This window comes from Rutidosis leptorrhynchoides, chromosome 5, assembly GCF_046630445.1.
Source record: "Rutidosis leptorrhynchoides isolate AG116_Rl617_1_P2 chromosome 5, CSIRO_AGI_Rlap_v1, whole genome shotgun sequence".
NCBI lineage: Eukaryota > Viridiplantae > Streptophyta > Magnoliopsida > Asterales > Asteraceae > Rutidosis > Rutidosis leptorrhynchoides.
This window is the reverse complement of record NC_092337.1, coordinates 408,683,106-408,704,276: the sequence shown is the minus strand read 5'-3', so window position 1 is coordinate 408,704,276 and position 21,171 is coordinate 408,683,106. Positions and strand designations below refer to the sequence as shown.

The 21,171-nt window shown below is 35.2% G+C and overlaps 1 pseudogene; it reads left to right on the top strand.

The window, feature by feature from the left end:
• The first annotated feature begins 487 nt into the window (after positions 1–487).
• Positions 488–21,171, top strand: part of LOC139849914 (11-beta-hydroxysteroid dehydrogenase-like 4A) — a 44,511-nt pseudogene continuing 23,827 nt past the window's right edge.

The following is a 21,171-nucleotide window of genomic DNA, read 5'->3' as shown; positions in this document are numbered from 1 at the left end:
TTGTTTTATTGTCTCGAGCTTGTCGTTGTGGTTGGTTGTATGTGTTTAGTTTTCTTTTATCTTTTGATGAAAGTGTCGTTACTATTATATTGTTTTCGTTATCTTTGCCTAAAAATCAAACTTATATATTTCCTTGAATTCTTTCCAATCAACGTGAGATTAGCTTTACACTCAACACGTTTGCTATTGATTGATATGTCAGAGTTATAGTTATCAATTATTAGTTATGTATCATCGAGTGATCTCTTACCGCAAATGGTCAATATGGTATCATTTTTTATGGTGATGATTGATTCAACAGTACCATACCACTATTGATTCTACTGAAAAGATAGATAAACAACTGCCCAAACGTAAATATGGGGGGACCGGCCATTTAGTGGTTGGATATATACTTACGAGAGTTGTAAATGCACTCTTCCGATTATTTGCTAGAAAAACCATTCAAAAGATATCAGTTGTGGTGTGTTTGTAGGCACATCCAACCATGTATGAAGCCTACTTCAATAACAAGCTCACAAATGAACTTGTATTCTACCTTTTACTGTTACTTTTGTTTCTCATGTCGCCGTTCCTTTTCATTTGGGAACTAATTCACATTGTTGGGCTATGTTTCCGACTGTTGGATATAGTTTTGGTCAGAAGAATTGGATATGGTTGCATAGTATTTGTGAAGGATGTTATCCCACATAGGTGGGAGAAAAAAGTTGGAGGTATGTGATTGGTTATAAAAGGAGGGCTAAGTCTTTATTCCAATTTGCACCAATCAATACACTTTAAGTATTTGATTATTTCTTTCTTTCTTACCCATGTTTAAGAGTTGTATTAGTTAAATATTTTGGAGAGTGTAGTTGGCTTAAGAGAGTCGTCTATATCATTGTAACAATTTGTGATATAGTGTATTTCTCTCTTTGGGGGCGGTGATTTTTCTCCTGTTTTGGAGTTTTCACGTTAAATCTTGTGTTGTGTATTGTTCTTATTTCCTTACTATTATTGTTGGGCTGGGTGGTGGGAATTAGTGAGACCGTAATTTCCCAACAACTGGTATCAGAGCGTCAGGTTTGACGGGGGTCTTGGTTATAGGAGTCGGAGTATGCTCTGTGGTTGCCACGGGAGTGGATCGTCCACATCAGAAACGAGTTCTATTGATCGTATAGGGTATCTGGTTAGACAATATTTTTTCTTATTCGAAGTAAGTGGTGTCTAGAATTAGTAGTGGACCGGGTGTTGGATTTTTCAATTTAACGGATCCTGTGTGAAATGCCCCGTTCTTATTGATTAAAAACGTTCCATATTAATTGATTTCGTTGCGAGATTTTGACCTCTATATGAGACGTTTTTCAAAGACTGCATTCATTTTAAAACAAACCATAACCTTTATTTCATCAATAAAGGTTTAAAAAGCTTTACGTAGATTATCAAATAATGATAATCTAAAATATCCTGTTTACACACGACCATTACATAATGGTTTACAATACAAATATGTTACAACAAAATAAGTTTCTTGAATGCAGTTTTTACACAATATCATACAAGCATGGACTCCAAATCTCGTCCTTATTTAAGTATGCGACAGCGGAAGCTCTTAATAATCACCTGAGAATAAACATGCTTAAAACGTCAACAAAAATGTTGGTGAGTTATAGGTTTAACCTATATATATCAAATCATAATAATAGACCACAAGATTTCATATTTCAATACACATCCCATACATAGAGATATAAATCATTCATATGGTGAACACCTGGTAACCGACATTAACAAGATGCATATATAAGAATATCCCCATCATTCCGGGACACCCTTCGGATATGATATAAATTTCGAAGTACTAAAGCATCCGGTACTTTGGATGGGGCTTGTTGGGCCCGATAGATCTATCTTTAGGATTCGCGTCAATTAGGGTGTCTGTTCCCTAATTCTTAGATTACCAGACTTAATAAAAAGGGGCATATTCGATTTCGATAATTCAACCATAGAATGTAGTTTCACGTACTTGTGTCTATTTTGTAAATCATTTATAAAACTTGCATGTATTCTCATCCCAAAAATATTAGATTTTAAAAGTGGGACTATAACTCACTTTCACAGATTTTTACTTCGTCGGGAAGTAAGACTTGGCCACTGGTTGATTCACGAACCTATAACAATATATACATATATATCAAAGTATGTTCAAAATATATTTACAACACTTTTAATATATTTTGATGTTTTAAGTTTATTAAGTCAGCTGTCCTCGTTAGTAACCTACAACTAGTTGTCCACAGTTAGATGTACAGAAATAAATCAATAAATATTATCTTGAATCAATCCACGACCCAGTGTATACGTATCTCAGTATTGATCACAACTCAAACTATATATATTTTGGAATCAACCTCAACCCTGTATAGCTAACTCCAACATTCACATATAGAGTGTCTATGGTTGTTCCGAAATATATATAGATGTGTCGACATGATAGGTCGAAACATTGTATACGTGTCTATGGTATCTCAAGATTACATAATATACAATACAAGTTGATTAAGTTATGGTTGGAATAGATTTGTTACCAATTTTCACGTAGCTAAAATGAGAAAAATTATCCAATCTTGTGTTACCCATAACTTCTTCATTTTAAATCCGTTTTGAGTGAATCAAATTGATATGATTTCATATTGAACTCTATTTTATGAATCTAAACAGAAAAGTATAGGTTTATAGTCGGAAAAATAAGTTACAAGTCATTTTTGTAAAGGTAGTCATTTCAGTCGAAAGAACGACGTCTAGATGACCATTTTAGAAAACATACTTCCACTTTGAGTTTAACCATAATTTTTGGATATAGTTTCATGTTCATAATAAAAATCATTTTCTCAGAATAACAACTTTTAAATCAAAGTTTATCATAGTTTTTAATTAACTAACCCAAAACAGCCCGCGGTGTTACTACGACGGCGTAAATCCGGTTTTACGGTGTTTTTCGTATTTCCAGGTTTTAAATCATTAAGTTAGCATATCAATAGATATAGAACATGTGTTTAGTTGATTTTAAAAGTCAAGTTAGAAGGATTAACTTTTGTTTGCGAACAAGTTTAGAATTAACTAAACTATGTTCTAGTGATTACAAGTTTAAACCTTCGAATAAGATAGCTTTATATGTATGAATCGAATGATGTTATGAACATCATTACTACCTTAAGTTCCTTGGATAAACCTACTGTAAAAGAGAAAAATGGATCTAGCTTCAATGGATCCTTGGATGGCTCGAAGTTCTTGAAGCAAAATCATGACACGAAAACAAGTTCAAGTAAGATCATCACTTGAAATAAGATTGTTATAGTTATAGAAATTGAACCAAAGTTTGAATATGATTATTACCTTGTATTAGAATGATAACCTACTATAAGAAACAAAGATTTCTTGAGGTTGGATGATCACCTTACAAGATTGGAAGTGAGCTAGCAAACTTGAAAGTATTCTTGATTTTATGAAACTAGAACTTTTGGAATTTATGAAGAACACTTAGAACTTGAAGATAGAACTTGAGAGAGATCAATTAGATGAAGAAAATTGAAGAATGAAAGTGTTTGTAGGTGTTTTTGGTCGTTGGTGTATGGATTAGATATAAAGGATATGTAATTTTGTTTTCATGTAAATAAGTCATGAATGATTACTCATATTTTTGTAATTTTATGAGATATTTCATGCTAGTTGCCAAATGATGGTTCCCACATGTGTTAGGTGACTCACATGGGCTGCTAAGAGCTGATCATTGGAGTGTATATACCAATAGTACATACATCTAAAAGCTGTGTATTGTACGAGTACGAATACGGGTGCATACGAGTAGAATTGTTGATGAAACTGAACGAGGATGTAATTGTAAGCATTTTTGTTAAGTAGAAGTATTTTGATAAGTGTCTTGAATTCTTTCAAAAGTGTATGAATACATATTAAAACACTACATGTATATACATTTTAACTGAGTCGTTAAGTCATCGTTAGTCGTTACATGTAAATGTTGTTTTGAAACCTTTAGGTTAACGATCTTGTTAAATGTTGTTAACCCAATGTTTATAATATCAAAAGAGATTTTAAATTATTATATTATCATGATATTATGATGTACTAATATCTCTTAATATGATATATATACATTAAATGTCGTTACAACGATAATCGTTACATATATGTCTCGTTTCAAAATCATTAAGTTAGTAGTCTTGTTTTTACATATGTAGTTCATTGTTAATATACTTAATGATATGTTTACTTATCATAATATCATGTTAACTATATATATAACCATATATATTTCATCATATAGTTTTTACAAGTTTTAACGTTCGTGAATCACCGGTCAACTGGGGTGGTCAATTGTCAATATGAAACCTATTTCAATTAATCAAGTCTTAACAAGTTTGATTGCTTAACATGTTGGAAACATTTAATCATGTAAATATCAATCTCAATTAATATATATAAACATGGAAAAGTTCGGGTCACTACAGTACCTACCCGTTAAATAAATTTCGTCCCGAAATTTTAAGCTGTTGAAGGTGTTGACGAATCTTCTGGAAATAGATGCGGGTATTTCTTCTTCATCTGATCTTCACGCTCCTAGGTGAACTCGGGTCCTCTACGAGCATTCCATCGAACCTTAACAATTGGTATCTTATTTTGCTTAAGTCTTTTAACCTCACGATCTATTATTTCGACGGGTTCTTCGATGAATTGAAGTTTTTCGTTGATTTGGATTTCATCTAACGGAATAGTGAGATCTTCTTTAGCAAAACATTTCTTCAAATTCGAGACGTGGAAAGTGTTATGTACAGCCGCGAGTTGTTGAGGTAACTCAAGTCGGTAAGCTACTGGTCCGACAAGATCAATAATCTTGAATGGTCCAATATACCTTGGATTTAATTTCCCTCGTTTACCAAATCGAACAACGCCTTTCCAAGGTGCAACTTTAAGCATGACCATCTCTCCAATTTCAATTTCTATATCTTTTCTTTTAATGTCAGCGTAGCTCTTTTGTCGACTTTGGGCGGTTTTCAACCGTTGTTGAATTTGGATGATCTTCTCGGTAGTTTCTTGTATAATCTCCGGACCCGTAATCTGTCTATCCCCCACTTCACTCCAACAAATCGGAGACCTGCACTTTCTACCATAAAGTGCTTCAAACGGCGCCATCTCAATGCTTGAATGGTAGCTGTTGTTGTAGGAAAATTCTGCTAATGGTAGATGTCGATCCCAACTGTTTCCGTCTTCCTGAATATTAAGATGCTTCTCCGATCCTTTGGGTATTTCATCCTTTAAATTTCCCTCTTTTAAAACTCCTTGTTGCGCCTCCTTTATTTGAGTAGTAAGGTTATTATGAATCATTATATTCATAGATTTTACTCGAATAGGTTCTCTGTCCTTCCTGCTCAAGGCATCGGCTACCACATTTGCCTTCCCCGGGTGGTAACGAATCTCAAAGTCGTAATCATTCAATAATTCAATCCACCTACGCTGCCTCATATTCAGTTGTTTCTGATTAAATATGTGTTGAAGACTTTTGTGGTCGGTATATATAATACTTTTGACCCCATATAAGTAGTGCCTCCAAGTCTTTAATGTAAAAACAACCGCGCCTAATTCCAAATCATGCGTCGTATAATTTTGTTCGTAAATCTTCAATTGTCTAGACGCATAAGCAATCACCTTCATTCGTTGCATTAATACACAACCGAGACCTTGCTTTGATGCGTCACAATAAATCACAAAATCATCATTCCCTTCAGGCAATGACAATATAGGTGCCGTAGTTAGCTTTTTCTTCAATAACTGAAACGCTTTCTCTTGTTCATCATTCCATTCAAATTTCTTCCCTTTATGCGTTAATGCAGTCAAGGGTTTTGCTATTCTGGAAAAGTCTTGGATGAACCTTCTGTAGTAACCAGCTAGTCTTAAAAACTGGCGTATGTGTTTCGGAGTTTTCGGGGTTTCCCACTTTTCAACAGTTTCTATCTTTGCCGGATCCACCTTAATACCTTCTTTGTTCACTATGTGACCGAGAAATTGAACTTCTTCCAACCAAAATGCACACTTTGAAAACTTAGCGTACAATTCTTCCTTCCTCAATACTTCTACCACCTTTCTCAAATGTTCACCGTGTTCTTGGTCATTCTTTGAGTAAATAAGTATGTCATCAATGAAAACAATGACAAACTTGTCAAGGTATGGTCCACACACTCGGTTCATAAGGTCCATGAACACAGCTGGTGCATTAGTTAAACCAAATGGCATGACCATAAACTCGTAATGACCGTAACGTGTTCTGAAAGCAGTCTTTGGAATATCATCTTCTTTCACCCGCATTTGATGATACCCGGAACGTAAGTCAATCTTTGAATAAACAGACGAACCTTGTAGTTGATCAAATAAGTCGTCGATTCTCGGTAGTGGGTAGCGGTTCTTGATGGTAAGTTTGTTCAACTCTCGGTAGTCGATACACAACCTGAATGTACCATCTTTCTTCTTGACAAACAAAACAGGAGCTCCCCATGGTGATGTGCTTAGTCGAATGAAACCACGCTCTAAAAGTTCTTGTAATTGGCTTTGCAGTTCTTTCATCTCGCTGGGTGCGAGTCTGTAAGGAGCACGAGCTATTGGTGCAGCTCCTGGTACAAGATCTATTTGAAATTCAACGGATCGATGTGGGGGTAATCCCGGTAATTCTTTCGGAAATACATCGGGAAATTCTTTTGCAATGGGAACATCATTGATGCTCTTTTCTTCAGTTTGTACTTTCTCGACGTGTGCTAGAACAGCATAGCAACCTTTTCTTATTAGTTTTTGTGCCTTCAAATTACTAATAAGATGTAGCTTCGTGTTGCCCTTTTCTCCGTACACCATTAAGGGTTTTCCTTTTTCTCGTATAATGCGAATTGCATTTTTGTAATAAACGATCTCTGCTTTCACTTCTTTCAACCAGTCCATACCGATTATGACATCAAAACTCCCTAACTCTACTGGTATCAAATCAATCTTAAATGTTTTGCTAACCAGTTTAATTTCTCGATTCCGACATATATTATCTGCTGAAATTAATTTACCATTTGCTAATTCGAGTAAAAATTTACTATCCAAAGGCGTCAATGGACAACTTAATTTAGCACAAAAATCTCTACTCATATAGCTTCTATCCGCACCCGAATCAAATAAAACGTAAGCAGATTTATTGTCAATAAGAAACGTACCCGTAACAAGCTCCGGGTCTTCCTGTGCCTCTGCCGCATTAATATTGAAAACTCTTCCGTGGCCTTATCCATTCGTGTTCTCCTGGTTCGGACAATTTTCAATAATGTGGCCCGGTTTTCCACATTTATAACAAACTACATTGGCATAACTTGCTCCGACACTACTTGCTCCGCCATTACTCGTTCCGACACCATTTGTTCCTTTCGTTCTATTAACCCCTGGTCCGTAGGCCTCACACTTCGCCGCGCTATGACCATTTCTTTTACACTTGTTGCAAAATTTGGTGCAGAACCCCGAGTGATACTTTTCACACCTTTGGCATAGCTGCTTCTGATTGTTATTGTTGTTGCGGTTATTATTGTTGTTGGGATGATTCTTGTAGTTGCTGTTGTTGTTGTTGTTGTTGTTGTTGTTGTTGGGCCGTTTGTTGTAGTTGCGATTGATGTTGCGATTGTTGGGATAATTGTTGCGATTATTGTTGTAATTGTTGTTGTTGTTGTATTGGTGATTCTTATCACCGTTTTCCTCCCACTTTCTTTTGACTTGCTTCACATTGGCCTCTTCAGCAGTCTGTTCTTTAATTCTTTCTTCAATCTGGTTCACTAGTTTGTGAGCCATTCTACATGCATGATGTATGGAGGCGGGCTCGTGTGAACTTATATCTTCTTGGATTCTTTCCGGTAATCCTTTCACAAACGCGTCGATCTTCTCTTCCTCATCTTCGAATGCTCCCGGACACAATAGGCACAATTCTGTGAATCGTCTTTCGTACGTGGTAATATCAAATCCTTGGGTTCGTAACCCTCTAAGTTCTGTCTTGAGCTTATTGACCTCGGTTCTGGGACGGTACTTCTCGTTCATCAAGTGCTTGAATGCTGACCACGGTAGTGCGTAAGCATCATCTTGTCCCACTTGCTCTAGATAGGTATTCCACCATGTTAACGCAGAACCTGTGAAGGTATGCGTAGCGTACTTCACTTTGTCCTCTTCAGTACACTTACTTATAGCAAACACCGATTCGACCTTCTCGGTCCACCGTTTCAATCCGATCGGTCCTTCGGTTCCATCAAATTCCAAAGGTTTGCCGGCAGTGAATTCTTTATAGGTGCATCCTACACGATTTCCTGTACTGCCAGATCCAAGGTTATTGTTGGTATGTAGCGCAGCCTGTACTGCGGCTATGTTTGAAGCTAGAAAAGTACGGAATTCCTCTTCATTCATATTCACGGTGTGTCGAGTAGTCGGTGCCATTTCCTTCAAAATAGTCAAATGGAACAAGTTAATCATAGAGAATATTAAGAGTAGTTAATAATATTTCGTAGCATAATATGAACTCATTTATAAAAGCTTTTTCTTCATATTAGCGTTTTATAAGTTTAAATTCGGGTAGTACCTACCCGTTAAGTTCATACTTAGTAGCTAATATACAATTCAACTACTACAATTCTATATGAAAAACTGATTATAATAATATTTCGCGTTCAAACTTTTACACAATATTTTACAAACTTACAATACCGCTTATTTTACATATAGCATGAAATATAGCACACAATAAATTTGATACAAGATGGTTGTGAAGATAATTATAGCTAGTACACAAGTCGTTCAGCAAAGGCAATAAAGACAGGTAATTCATACGTCCAGAAACAAGTCATGCATTCTGGTTTTACTAGGATTACTTCCCATCCTTGGTCTTGTGGAACATAACCGTTATGGCCGTTGATAAGATAGCGTGTTGTAACGTCGTCAAAGGGACGAGGGTTACGTAATTTCCAACAGTCCCGTAACAATCTAAAAACCTCATTTCTTACCCCAATTACCGACTCCGTCACTTGTGGGAACGTTTTGTTTAATAGTTGTAGCCCGATGTTCTTGTTCTCACTTTGGTGAGAAGCGAACATTACTAATCCGTAAGCATAACATGCTTCTTTATGTTGCATGTTAGCCGCTTTTTCTAAATCACGAAGTCCAATATTCGGATATATTGAGTCAAAATAATTTCTTAACCCATTGCGTAAAATAGCATTTGGGTTCCCCGCAATATATGCGTCAAAGTAAACACATCGTAACTTATGGATTTCCCAATGTGATATCCCCCATCTTTCGAACGAAAGCCTTTTATAAACCAAGGCATTCTTGGAACGTTCTTCGAATGTCTTACAAACTGATCTCGCCTTAAATAGTTGTGCTTAAGAATTCTGACCGACTCTAGACAAGATTTCATCAATCATGTCTCCGGGTAGGTCTCTTAAAATATTGGGTTGTCTATCCATTTTGTGTTTTTATACTGTAAAATAGACAAGAGTTAGATTCATAAAAAAAAATACTTATTAATACAAGCAATTTTTACATATATCATAAAGCATAAGCACACTATATTACATATATTACACCACACGAATACAACTATCTTATTCCGACTCGCTTGTTTCTTCTTCGGTTTTGGTTCGTTTTGCCAAGTTTCTAGGGATATATGATGTTCCCCTAATACGAGCCGTCGTTTTCCACATAGGTTTAGAAAAACCTGATGGTATAGAGGTTCCCGGGTCATTGTTACAACTTAAGGACTTCGGGGGTTGACGATACATATAAAGTTCATCGGGGTTGGAATTAGATTTCTCTATTTTTATGCCCTTTCCCTTATTATTTTCTTTTGCCTTTTTAAATTCAGTTGAGGTAATTTCTATAACATCATCGGAATTCTCGTCGGAATTCGATTCATCGGAGAATTGGTAATCCTCCCAATATTTTGCTTCCTTGGCGGAAACACCATTGACCATAATTAAGCTTGGTCGGTTGGTTGAGGATTTTCTTTTACTTAACCGTTTTATTATTTCCCCCACCGGTTCTATTTCTTCATCCGGTTCCGATTCTTCTTCCGGTTCCGATTCTTCTTCCGGTTCCGACTCTTCTTCCGGTTCCTCTTCGGGAACTTGTGAATCAGTCCACGAATCATTCCAATTTACATTTGACTCTTCATTATTATTAGGTGAGTCAATGGGACTTGTTCTAGAGGTAGACATCTATCACATAATATCAAACGCGTTAAGAGATTAATATATCACATAATATTCACATGTTAAAAATATATAGTTTCCAACAAAATTTGTTAAGCAATCATTTTTCAAGTAAACACGGTCGAAGTCCAGACTCACTAATGCATCCTAACAAACTCGATAAGACACACTAATGCAAAATTCTGGTTCTCTAAGACCAACGCTCGGATACCAACTGAAATGTCCCGTTCTTATTGATTAAAAACGTTCCATATTAATTGATTTCGTTGCGAGGTTTTGACCTCTATATGAGACGTTTTTCAAAGACTGCATTCATTTTAAAACAAACCATAACCTTTATTTCATCAATAAAGGTTTAAAAAGCTTTACGTAGATTATCAAATATGATAATCTAAAATATCCTGTTTACACACGACCATTACATAATGGTTTACAATACAAATATGTTACAACAAAATAAGTTTCTTGAATGCAGTTTTTACACAATATCATACAAGCATGGACTCCAAATCTCGTCCTTATTTAAGTATGCGACAGCGGAAGCTCTTAATAATCACCTGAGAATAAACATGCTTAAAACGTCAACAAAAATGTTGGTGAGTTATAGGTTTAACCTATATATATCAAATCATAATAATAGACCACAAGATTTCATATTTCAATACACATCCCATACATAGAGATAAAAATCATTCATATGGTGAACACCTGGTAACCGACATTAACAAGATGCATATATAAGAATATCCCCATCATTCCGGGACACCCTTCAGATATGATATAAATTTTGAAGTACTAAAGCATCCGGTACTTTGGATGGGGCTTGTTAGGCCCGATAGATCTATCTTTAGGATTCGCGTCAATTAGGGTGTCTGTTCCCTAATTCTTAGATTACCAGACTTAATAAAAAGGGGCATATTCGATTTCGATAATTCAACCATAGAATGTAGTTTCACGTACTTGTGTCTATTTTGTAAATCATTTATAAAACCTGCATGTATTCTCATCCCAAAAATATTAGATTTTAAAAGTGGGACTATAACTCACTTTCACAAATTTTTACTTCGTCGGGAAGTAAGACTTGGCCACTGGTTGATTCACGAACCTATAACAATATATACATATATATCAAAGTATGTTCAAAATATATTTACAACACTTTTAATATATTTTGATGTTTTAAGTTTATTAAGTCAGCTGTCCTCGTTAGTAACCTACAACTAGTTGTCCACAGTTAGATGTACAGAAATAAATCGATAAATATTATCTTGAGTCAATCCATGACCCAGTGTATACGTATCTCAGTATTGATCACAACTCAAACTATATATAATTTGGAATCAACATCAACCCTGTATAGCTAACTCCAACATTCACATATAGAGTGTCTATGGTTGTTCCGAAATATATATAGATGTGTCGACATGATAGGTCGAAACATTGGATACGTGTCTATGGTATCTCAAGATTACATAATATACAATACAAGTTGATTAAGTTATGGTTGGAATAGATTTGTTACCAATTTTCACGTAGCTAAAATGAGAAAAATTATCCAATCTTGTTTTACCCATAACTTCTTCATTTTAAATCCGTTTTGAGTGAATCAAATTGCTATGGTTTCATATTGAACTCTATTTTATGAATCTAAACAGAAAAGTATAGGTTTATAGTCGGAAAAATAAGTTACAAGTCATTTTTGTAAAGGTAGTCATTTCAGTCGAAAGAACGACGTCTAGATGACCATTTTAGAAAACATACTTCCACTTTGAGTTTAACCATAATTTTTGGATATAGTTTCATGTTCATAATAAAAATCATTTTCTCAGAATAACAACTTTTAAATCAAAGTTTATCATAGTTTTTAATTAACTAACCCAAAACAGCCCGCGGTGTTACTACGACGGCGTAAATCCGGTTTTACGGTGTTTTTCGTGTTTCCAGGTTTTAAATCATTAAGTTAGCATATCATATAGATATAGAACATGTGTTTAGTTGATTTTAAAAGTCAAGTTAGAAGGATTAACTTTTGTTTGCGAACAAGTTTAGAATTAACTAAACTATGTTCTAGTGATTACAAGTTTAAACCTTCGAATAAGATAGCTTTATATGTATGAATCGAATGATGTTATGAACATCATTACTACCTTAAGTTCCTTGGATAAACCTACTGGAAAAGAGAAAAATGGATCTAGCTTCAATGGATCCTTGGATGGCTCGAAGTTCTTGAAGCAAAATCATGACACGAAAACAAGTTCAAGTAAGATCATCACTTGAAATAAGATTGTTATAGTTATAGAAATTGAACCAAAGTTTGAATATGATTATTACCTTGTATTAGAATGATAACCTACTGTAAGAAACAAAGATTTCTTGAGGTTGGATGATCACCTTACAAGATTGGAAGTGAGCTAGCAAACTTGAAAGTATTCTTGATTTTATGAAACTAGAACTTTTGGAATTTATGAAGAACACTTAGAACTTGAAGATAGAACTTGAGAGAGATCAATTAGATGAAGAAAATTGAAGAATGAAAGTGTTTGTAGGTGTTTTTGGTCGTTGGTGTATGGATTAGATATAAAGGATATGTAATTTTGTTTTCATGTAAATAAGTCATGAATGATTACTCATATTTTTGTAATTTTATGAGATATTTCATGCTAGTTGCCAAATGATGGTTCCCACATGTGTTAGGTGACTCACATGGGCTGCTAAGAGCTGATCATTGGAGTGTATATACCAATAGTACATACATCTAAAAGCTGTGTATTGTACGAGTACGAATACCGGTGCATACGAGTAGAATTGTTGATGAAACTGAACGAGGATGTAATTGTAAGCATTTTTGTTAAGTAGAAGTATTTTGATAAGTGTCTTGAAGTCTTTCAAAAGTGTATGAATACATATTAAAACACTACATGTATATACATTTTAACTAAGTCGTTAAGTCATCGTTAGTCGTTACATGTAAATGTTGTTTTGAAACCTTTAGGTTAACGATCTTGTTAAATGTTGTTAACCCAATGTTTATAATATCAAAAGAGATTTTAAATTATTATATTATCATGATATTATGATGTACTAATATCTCTTAATATGATATATATACATTAAATGTCGTTACAACGATAATCGTTACATATATGTCTCGTTTCAAAATCATTAAGTTAGTAGTCTTGTTTTTACATATGTAGTTCATTGTTAATATACTTAATGATATGTTTACTTATCATAATATCATGTTAACTATATATATAACCATATATATGTCATCATATAGTTTTTACAAGTTTTAACGTTCGTGAATCACCGGTCAACTGGGGTGGTCAATTGTCTATATGAAACCTATTTCAATTAATCAAGTCTTAACAAGTTTGATTGCTTAACATGTTGGAAACATTTAATCATGTAAATATCAATCTCAATTAATATATATAAACATGGAAAAGTTCGGGTCACTACACTGTGCGCCACTCCACTACATCTGTCGGCCAGTCGAAACGTGAGCAAAATCAGAGAAAGTGTTGTTTATAGGATACGGATACGATGTCGAAGTTCAGTCCAATGAGGTTTGATGTAGAGAAATTTGATGGGAGGGTCAATTTTGTCTTATGGCAGTTTCAAGTCAAGGATGTATTGATTCAGTCTGAGTTATACAAGGCATTGAAAGGTAAACCCACCTTTGTTCCCGGCAGTGATTCTAGCAGTAAGTTCGATGAAGAAGAATGGGATGATATGGATTTGAGGGCAGCAAGTGCGATTCGTTTGTGTCTTGCAAAGAACGTGCTTGCAAATGTGCACGGGTTATCAACGACAAAGGAGCTTTGGGTTAAACTAGAGCAGTTGTACTAGGGTAAGGGCATCTCAAATCGGTTGTGTCTTAAAGAACAATTTCATACTTTTCGTATGGATGGGGGTTCAAAGATTTCAGATCATCTGAGCATTTTGAATGGTATTGTTTCGGAACTTGAAGCTATTAGAGTTAAAGTGGATGATGAAGATAAACCTTTGAGGTTGATATTATTTTTGTCATCGTCTTATGAACACATGAAACCTATTTTGATGTATGGGAAGAAAACTCTGAAGTTTGAAGACGTTACTAGCAAGATCCTATCCGAGGAGAAAAGACTGGAAGGTAACGGGGTCTCGTCGTCAGGAGATACGATAGTGTTGTGTTCGGATAGGCGAAAGAGAAACTCTGGGAAGAATCTGGTATGCTGGAGGTGCGGGAAGACTGGGCATGTAAGGGTTAATTGTCCAGGTGGAGCTAATTCGGTAAATGGCTCTAAAGGCGCTAATGATGTCTCCGTTGTTACGGAGAGTGACGAATTCCTCTAAAGTCACACCATCCTCATGGTGTGTTCGCGCCACCGTGGAAAGTGATGTTCGTTAGCGGTTCCACAATTACACATGGGCAATGGTTTGGCGTTGATGCAGGTTGTGTGGTGGAAACTGATGTTATAGCTGATGGGACTTTCGGGAAAGCCAAACAGGGAAGTTGCACCATAAAGTTTCAGCTGGTTGTTCAATAACATGTGCCGACGTGAAATGCTTGGAATGTGATATTCTAAGTGTTATACTCTTAATGGTGGAGTATGATAATTCTTGTTAAGAGTTATGACTGTCTGTGATGACAATGATTGTCGGTTTAGACAATTTTCGATGAAGATGCAAGTTTTGTCTCTTGGGAGATAATGTCAACGGCATGAAGGTGAGGATCTTGAAGTTGTCATCGAGGAAGCGTCTACATCGGTTATCCTTGCAATATGGAAGCATGGTTATCTTCTTCTATCCAAAAGGTGAAGATTTGTTGGATATAGTTTTGGTTAGAAGAATTGGATATGGTTGCATAGTATTTGTGAAGGATGTTATCCTACATAGGTGGGAGGAAAAAGTTGAAGGTAGGTGACTTGATTATAAAAGGAGAGCCAAGTCTTTATTCCAATTTGCATCAATCAATACACTTTAAGTATTTGATTATTTCTTTCTTTCTTACCCTTGTTTAAGAGTTGTATTAGTTAAATATTTTGGAGAGTGTAGTTGGCTTAAGAGAGTCGTCTATATCATTGTAACAATTTGTGATATAGTGTATTTCTCTATTTGGGAGCCGGTGGTTTTTCTCCTGTTTTGGAGTTTTCACGTTAAATCTTGTGTTGTGTAGTGTTCTTATTTCTTTACTATTATTGTTGGGCTGGGTGGTGAGAATTATTGAGACCGTAATTTCCCAACACCGACCTAGCGAAAACATGTCTGGAAAAGTTGTTTTGATCACTGGTGCTTCATCTGGACTCGGAGAGGTATGTAACCCCTAAACAATACTCGTGTCCCACAATTATTGTCTCATTTTGACCTTTTGAGTATTTGCTCTAGAACTTTGACTTTAAATGTTTTGTTTTTGTTATATAATATTTGTTAAAAGTTATTTCAATGAAAATGCATTCTAAAACCGAATCCATTCATATAAATTTCATCAAATATTATATAGCATCACCCAAGATATTTAAAATCAAAATTCACCAAAAAAACTTTGACAAGTCAAATGAAACAGTTATTTTGAGATGGGTAGAGTATTATATTATTAATTATTATATCGAATTTATTAAATAGAAGAATCAAAGCTATCAATATTAATATGGTGTATATAATAATCAGCTCATGGCTTACGAGTATGCAAAACGAGGTGCATCTCTAGCGGTTATTGCGATAAAAGAATCAGAGAGTCGGCTTGAGAAAGTAGCTGAAAGAGCTCGTGAAATCGGATCTCCTGATGTTCTTTTCGTGTTTGCTGATGTGTCAAATGTTGAAGAGTGTAGGACCTTCATGAATGAAACCATTCAACATTTTGGTCGATGTAAGTATTATTATGTATTTTCTAAACCAGAGGTAACAGAAATAGATTGATGGGCCAATCGGCCAATTATATTTAGTACTCGTATACGTTAAAAAACAGATTGGGTCACAATAAATACTTTTTGGGTGGGTGAAATGGGTAGGGTCAAGTTGGATTGACTTGAAATGGGTAAATAGTTCTGATGGAAAATCGTGTGTACTTTTAACAATCCCGATTAACGCAGCGGATAATAAAAATAATAATCTTTTACTATTTTATGAACAAAAATTACAAGTTTAAATAACCACTTATTTAGTAAAACATACACACGATAAATCTATCCCTAGGATCCAGTTACACCATAATAATTGTCATGAATATAAAAATAAAAGTGGAGTTAACGATATACCTTTCTTGAAGAAACTGATGAATGGAGAGAAACCTACGATCAAAGAGTATGATCGTCTCTTTGGATAGTCCACTACACTTTCAAGCAACGCCAATGGATGCCAGTCCAAACCCAAGTATATATTATTAATATAACCTAGTTATACTAATAATAAATATAATATACTCCGTATGAATATTATGCGTGGAAACTAAAAGAATGATGCTTTCGATATACGTGCGGCCAAAAATAACGTAAATAGCAATTAGCAATTTTATGAGTTAGGTTTCTTTTGTTTCGTATGTCTATCCATAAAAGACGAAAATCAATATTTATATTAGTGACTAAAACGTTAACCGACCTTTTGGTTTGATAAAAAAAACGCGTATATGAATTTGTTTCCAAAACTAAGTCTTTTGTACTTAGCCAACAAGTAAACAAACATTTACGTTTAATTAATTAATTATACAAATAATTAATTAATTAATTATATACCTATATCTAAAAGGTAAAGTGGAAATGAATAGTACTATTCATCTTTCCACTTTTTCCAAACTTAACCCCTTAACTTTCAATAACATACAAATCGAACCCCCCACTTTATACGTATATTTTTTCTAAAATTTCACAAGCTTAACCCCCTAACTTTTATTAAAATACAAATCGAACCCCCACTTTACTAACTTTTTTTTTTTACCAATATTCAATTTTCACAAACTTAACCCCCTAACTTTTATTAAAATACAAATCGAACCCCCACTTTATACGTAAAGTTTTTTCAAATTTCACAAACTTAACCCACTAACTTTTATTAAAATACAAATCGAACCCCCACTTTACTAACTTTTTTTTTTTAAATAGGTGTATATATGTGTGACCCCGAAGGCTCAAATGAATTTAGCCATATAGTTATATGTTGTACCTTGCACATTAATCCTACAGACTCCCACTTGTGCATGGTACAACACCATGCAACTATACAAACAATGGATACCGTCTAGCAACAGGCCACTGTCCCTAAATTCACGTGAGGGTAGTTTCTCGAAACTGCTTATAGTAACTGTTAAATGTCATTCATCACTTTGTTTCAGATACCTTAGTTAAACTTGAGATATGGATCATCAGTCGTTCTCATTTGTTTAACAAAATTATTTCTCGATCTTAGAACTGAATTAGATCACCAAATTAATTAAGTATCATCTTAATTACATCTGAGTGCGGCCACACAAATATCTTATTCATTCATCGAGGAGCTCAAAATTATCTAACTCCAAACATTTTGGAGGAACAAATCCTATTTTGCATACACGTGTCTCTCACGAGTTTTACATTATACCCAATAATGACCTTTATTACAGCCTTATTCAGAACAGCGTTTAACCATATCAAAGTACAATGCTCCACACATCGAAACCAACGTGCATCTCAAGTCCAAGGACATAAAGACATAATCACAAAAAGATTCACTACTGACAACGATTCATGTAGTGACATCTCGGATGAGTCATTCCATTATTCATCATTAATGAATATATATGAATTTTGGTCTCTACAAGTTAACTATTTATCATCAATAAATATAACCAAAACTTCATATTAATCTTAATTCATGTTATTCCCATAACATGACCGATTATGGAGATTTTGAATAATCAACAACTATTCATGGATTAAACATGCTAATATAGAACACAGTGATATAAATGAAAACGATCATACCATCAATATATCAATTCATTAGAATAAAACTGCTTAACGTTCAAAAATATCCAAATACTAAATTACAAATTAAAAAGATCAGCAGCATAACGAAGTCCAATACTACTAGCATGATCATCATGCTTGTTATGTGTCATGGGCTTCGTGAACAGGTCAGCCACATTATCATCTGTATGAACCTTAAGAATACTAATATCATTCCTCTCAACGACTTCTTGAATGTAGTCAAACTTTCAAAGAATGTGTCTGCTACCCTTACGTACACGTGATTCTTTCGCAAGTATAATAGCACTTGAATTATTACAGTACATTTCCATAGGGGATTCAATGCTGGGAACTACTCCGAGTTCATCAATAAACTTTCGAATCCAAACATCTTGCTGTGCAGCTTCTGAGGCAGCAATGTATTCTGCTTCCGTTGTAGGCTGTGCAACTGTGCTCTGCTTCGAGCTCTTCCAATCAACTGTCCCGCCATTCATGACAAAGACATATCCTGACTGGTATCGAGAATCATCTCGATCAGTTTGAAAACTAGCATCTGTATAGCACTTAATACTCAGCTCTTCTTCCAAACCACCGTAAACCAAGAACATATCTTTAGTTCTCCGCAAATACTTAAGAATGTTCTTAACAGCCATCCAATGTTCTTCACCTGTATTCTGTTGATAACGACTCGTCAAACTCAAAGCTAACGAGACATCAGGTCTAGTACATAACATGACATACATGATGGATCCTATAGCCGAAGCATATGGGATACCTTTCATTCATCTTATCTCATCAGGTGTGATAGGACTTTGAGTCTTGCTCAAGATTACACCCTTTTGCACGGGCAAAGCTCCGCGCTTAGAGTTCTGCATACTAAATCTTCTCAAGATTTTATCAATGTATGTACTTTGACTCAAACCAATAAGCCTTTTTGATCTATTTCTATAGATCCCGATTCCAAGAATATATTTAGCTTCCCCAAGATCCTTCATGGAAAAACATTTTCCAAGCCAAGACTTAACATCTCGCAAAATTGGAATGTCATTTCCAATAAGTAGTATGTCATCAACATACAAGATCAAGAAGACTACTTTACTCCCACTAGCTCTAATATAAACACAGGGCTCATCTCCGTTTTGAGAAAAACCAAACTCTTTAATTTTCTCATCAAACTTGAGATTCCAGCTCCTAGATGCTTGCTTCAATCCATAAATGGATTTTAGAAGCTTGCATACTTTATTAGGATGCTTAGAATTCACAAACCCTTCCGGCTGAACCATATATACGTCCTCGCTTAGGTCGCCATTTAAGAAAGCGGTTTTGACATCCATTTGCCATATTTCATAATCATGAAAAGTAGCTATGGCTATAAGTATCCTAATTGATTTAATGCTCGCAACTGGTGAAAAAGTTTCCTCATAATCAATTCCTTGAGTTTGAGTATAACCTTTTGCTACCAACCGAGCCTTAAAAGTGTTTACATTACCGTCCATGTCAGCCTTCTTCTTGAAGACCCATTTACACCCCACTGTCTTGCAATTGGGTGGAAGATCAATCAAGTCCCATACTTGATTATCTTTCATGGACTGCATCTATGCATTCATAGCATCTCGCCATTTGTCAAATTCTGGATCTGATATGGCCTCACCATAGCTAGAGGGTTCATCATAATCCCCTAGATGAGGTTCATCTGAATTAATCAGAAGATTTAGCCTCTCTGGTCGATGAGGAGTTCTACTAGATCTACGAATTACAGGTGCAACACGTTCTGGCTCACCAACAGTGTGTTCAGCTTCAACGTACGGTTGGCTAGTGCCTTCAGAAGGTATGTCATTTTGTGATTCTTGAATTTCTTCAAAATCTACTTTACTCCCACTGACTTCATGTAAGAGAAGATCTCTTTCAAAGAATTCAGCAAATCGAGCAGTAAACACTTTGTTTTCAGCTTGGTAGTAAAAGTAGTAACCCATTGTTTCCTTTGGGTATCCCACAAAGTGACATTTGATACCTCTTGGTTCTAACTTGTTTGAAGTGTCACGTTTCACATACGCTTCACAGCCCCAGACTTTCAAATAAGACAACTTATGACTCTTTCCATGCCATAACTCATATGGTGTCTTTTCTACCTTCTTGGTTGGAACCATATTGAGTATGCGTGCAGCAGACTCTAATGCAGAACCCTAAAAAGACATTGGTAGAGTAGTTAGACTCATCATAGATCGAACCATATCAAGTAAAGTTCGATTCCTAAGCTCAGATACACCATTGTGTTGTGGTGTGTAAGTTGGAGTGAACTGTGAGATGATCCCACAATTCTTCAGGTGGTCCAAAAACTCTTGACTCATGTATTCCCCTCCTCGATCAGAGCGAAGGTCTTTAATGGTCTTTTCAAGTTGATTCTCTACTTCATTTTGGAAGATTTTAAACGTTTCAAAAACTTCATGTTTATGTTTCAGCAAGTAAACATAACCGTATCTACTGTAATCATCAATAAATGTAACAAAGTATGATTCACCATGTCTAGACATAGTTCTAAAAGGGCCACATACATCAGTATGTATTAGTCCTAAAAGATCTTTAGCTCTTTCACCTAAACCGGAGAAAGGAGCCTTTGTCATCTTTCCACATAAACATGACTTGCACACATCAAATGACTCAGATCCAGTTGATTCCAAAAGCCCATCATATTGGAGTTTTGAAATGCGTTGTTTGTTTATATGATCAAGACGACAATGCCATAGATAGGTATTATTCAAGTCTTGCTTGATTCGTTTGGCAGTACAGGTATATACAGAATTATTATTTGAAATCACACCATGCATATCAATTTCAAAAATACCATCACGTGGATAAGCATTAAAATAAAAGATATTATCATTAGAAACTGAAATACCAAAGTGCGTAAATGTAAGTTCAAAACCAACATCTTTCAAAAGAGAAACTAAAACTACGTTGCTCGTAATACTAGGAGCATAATGACATTGTTC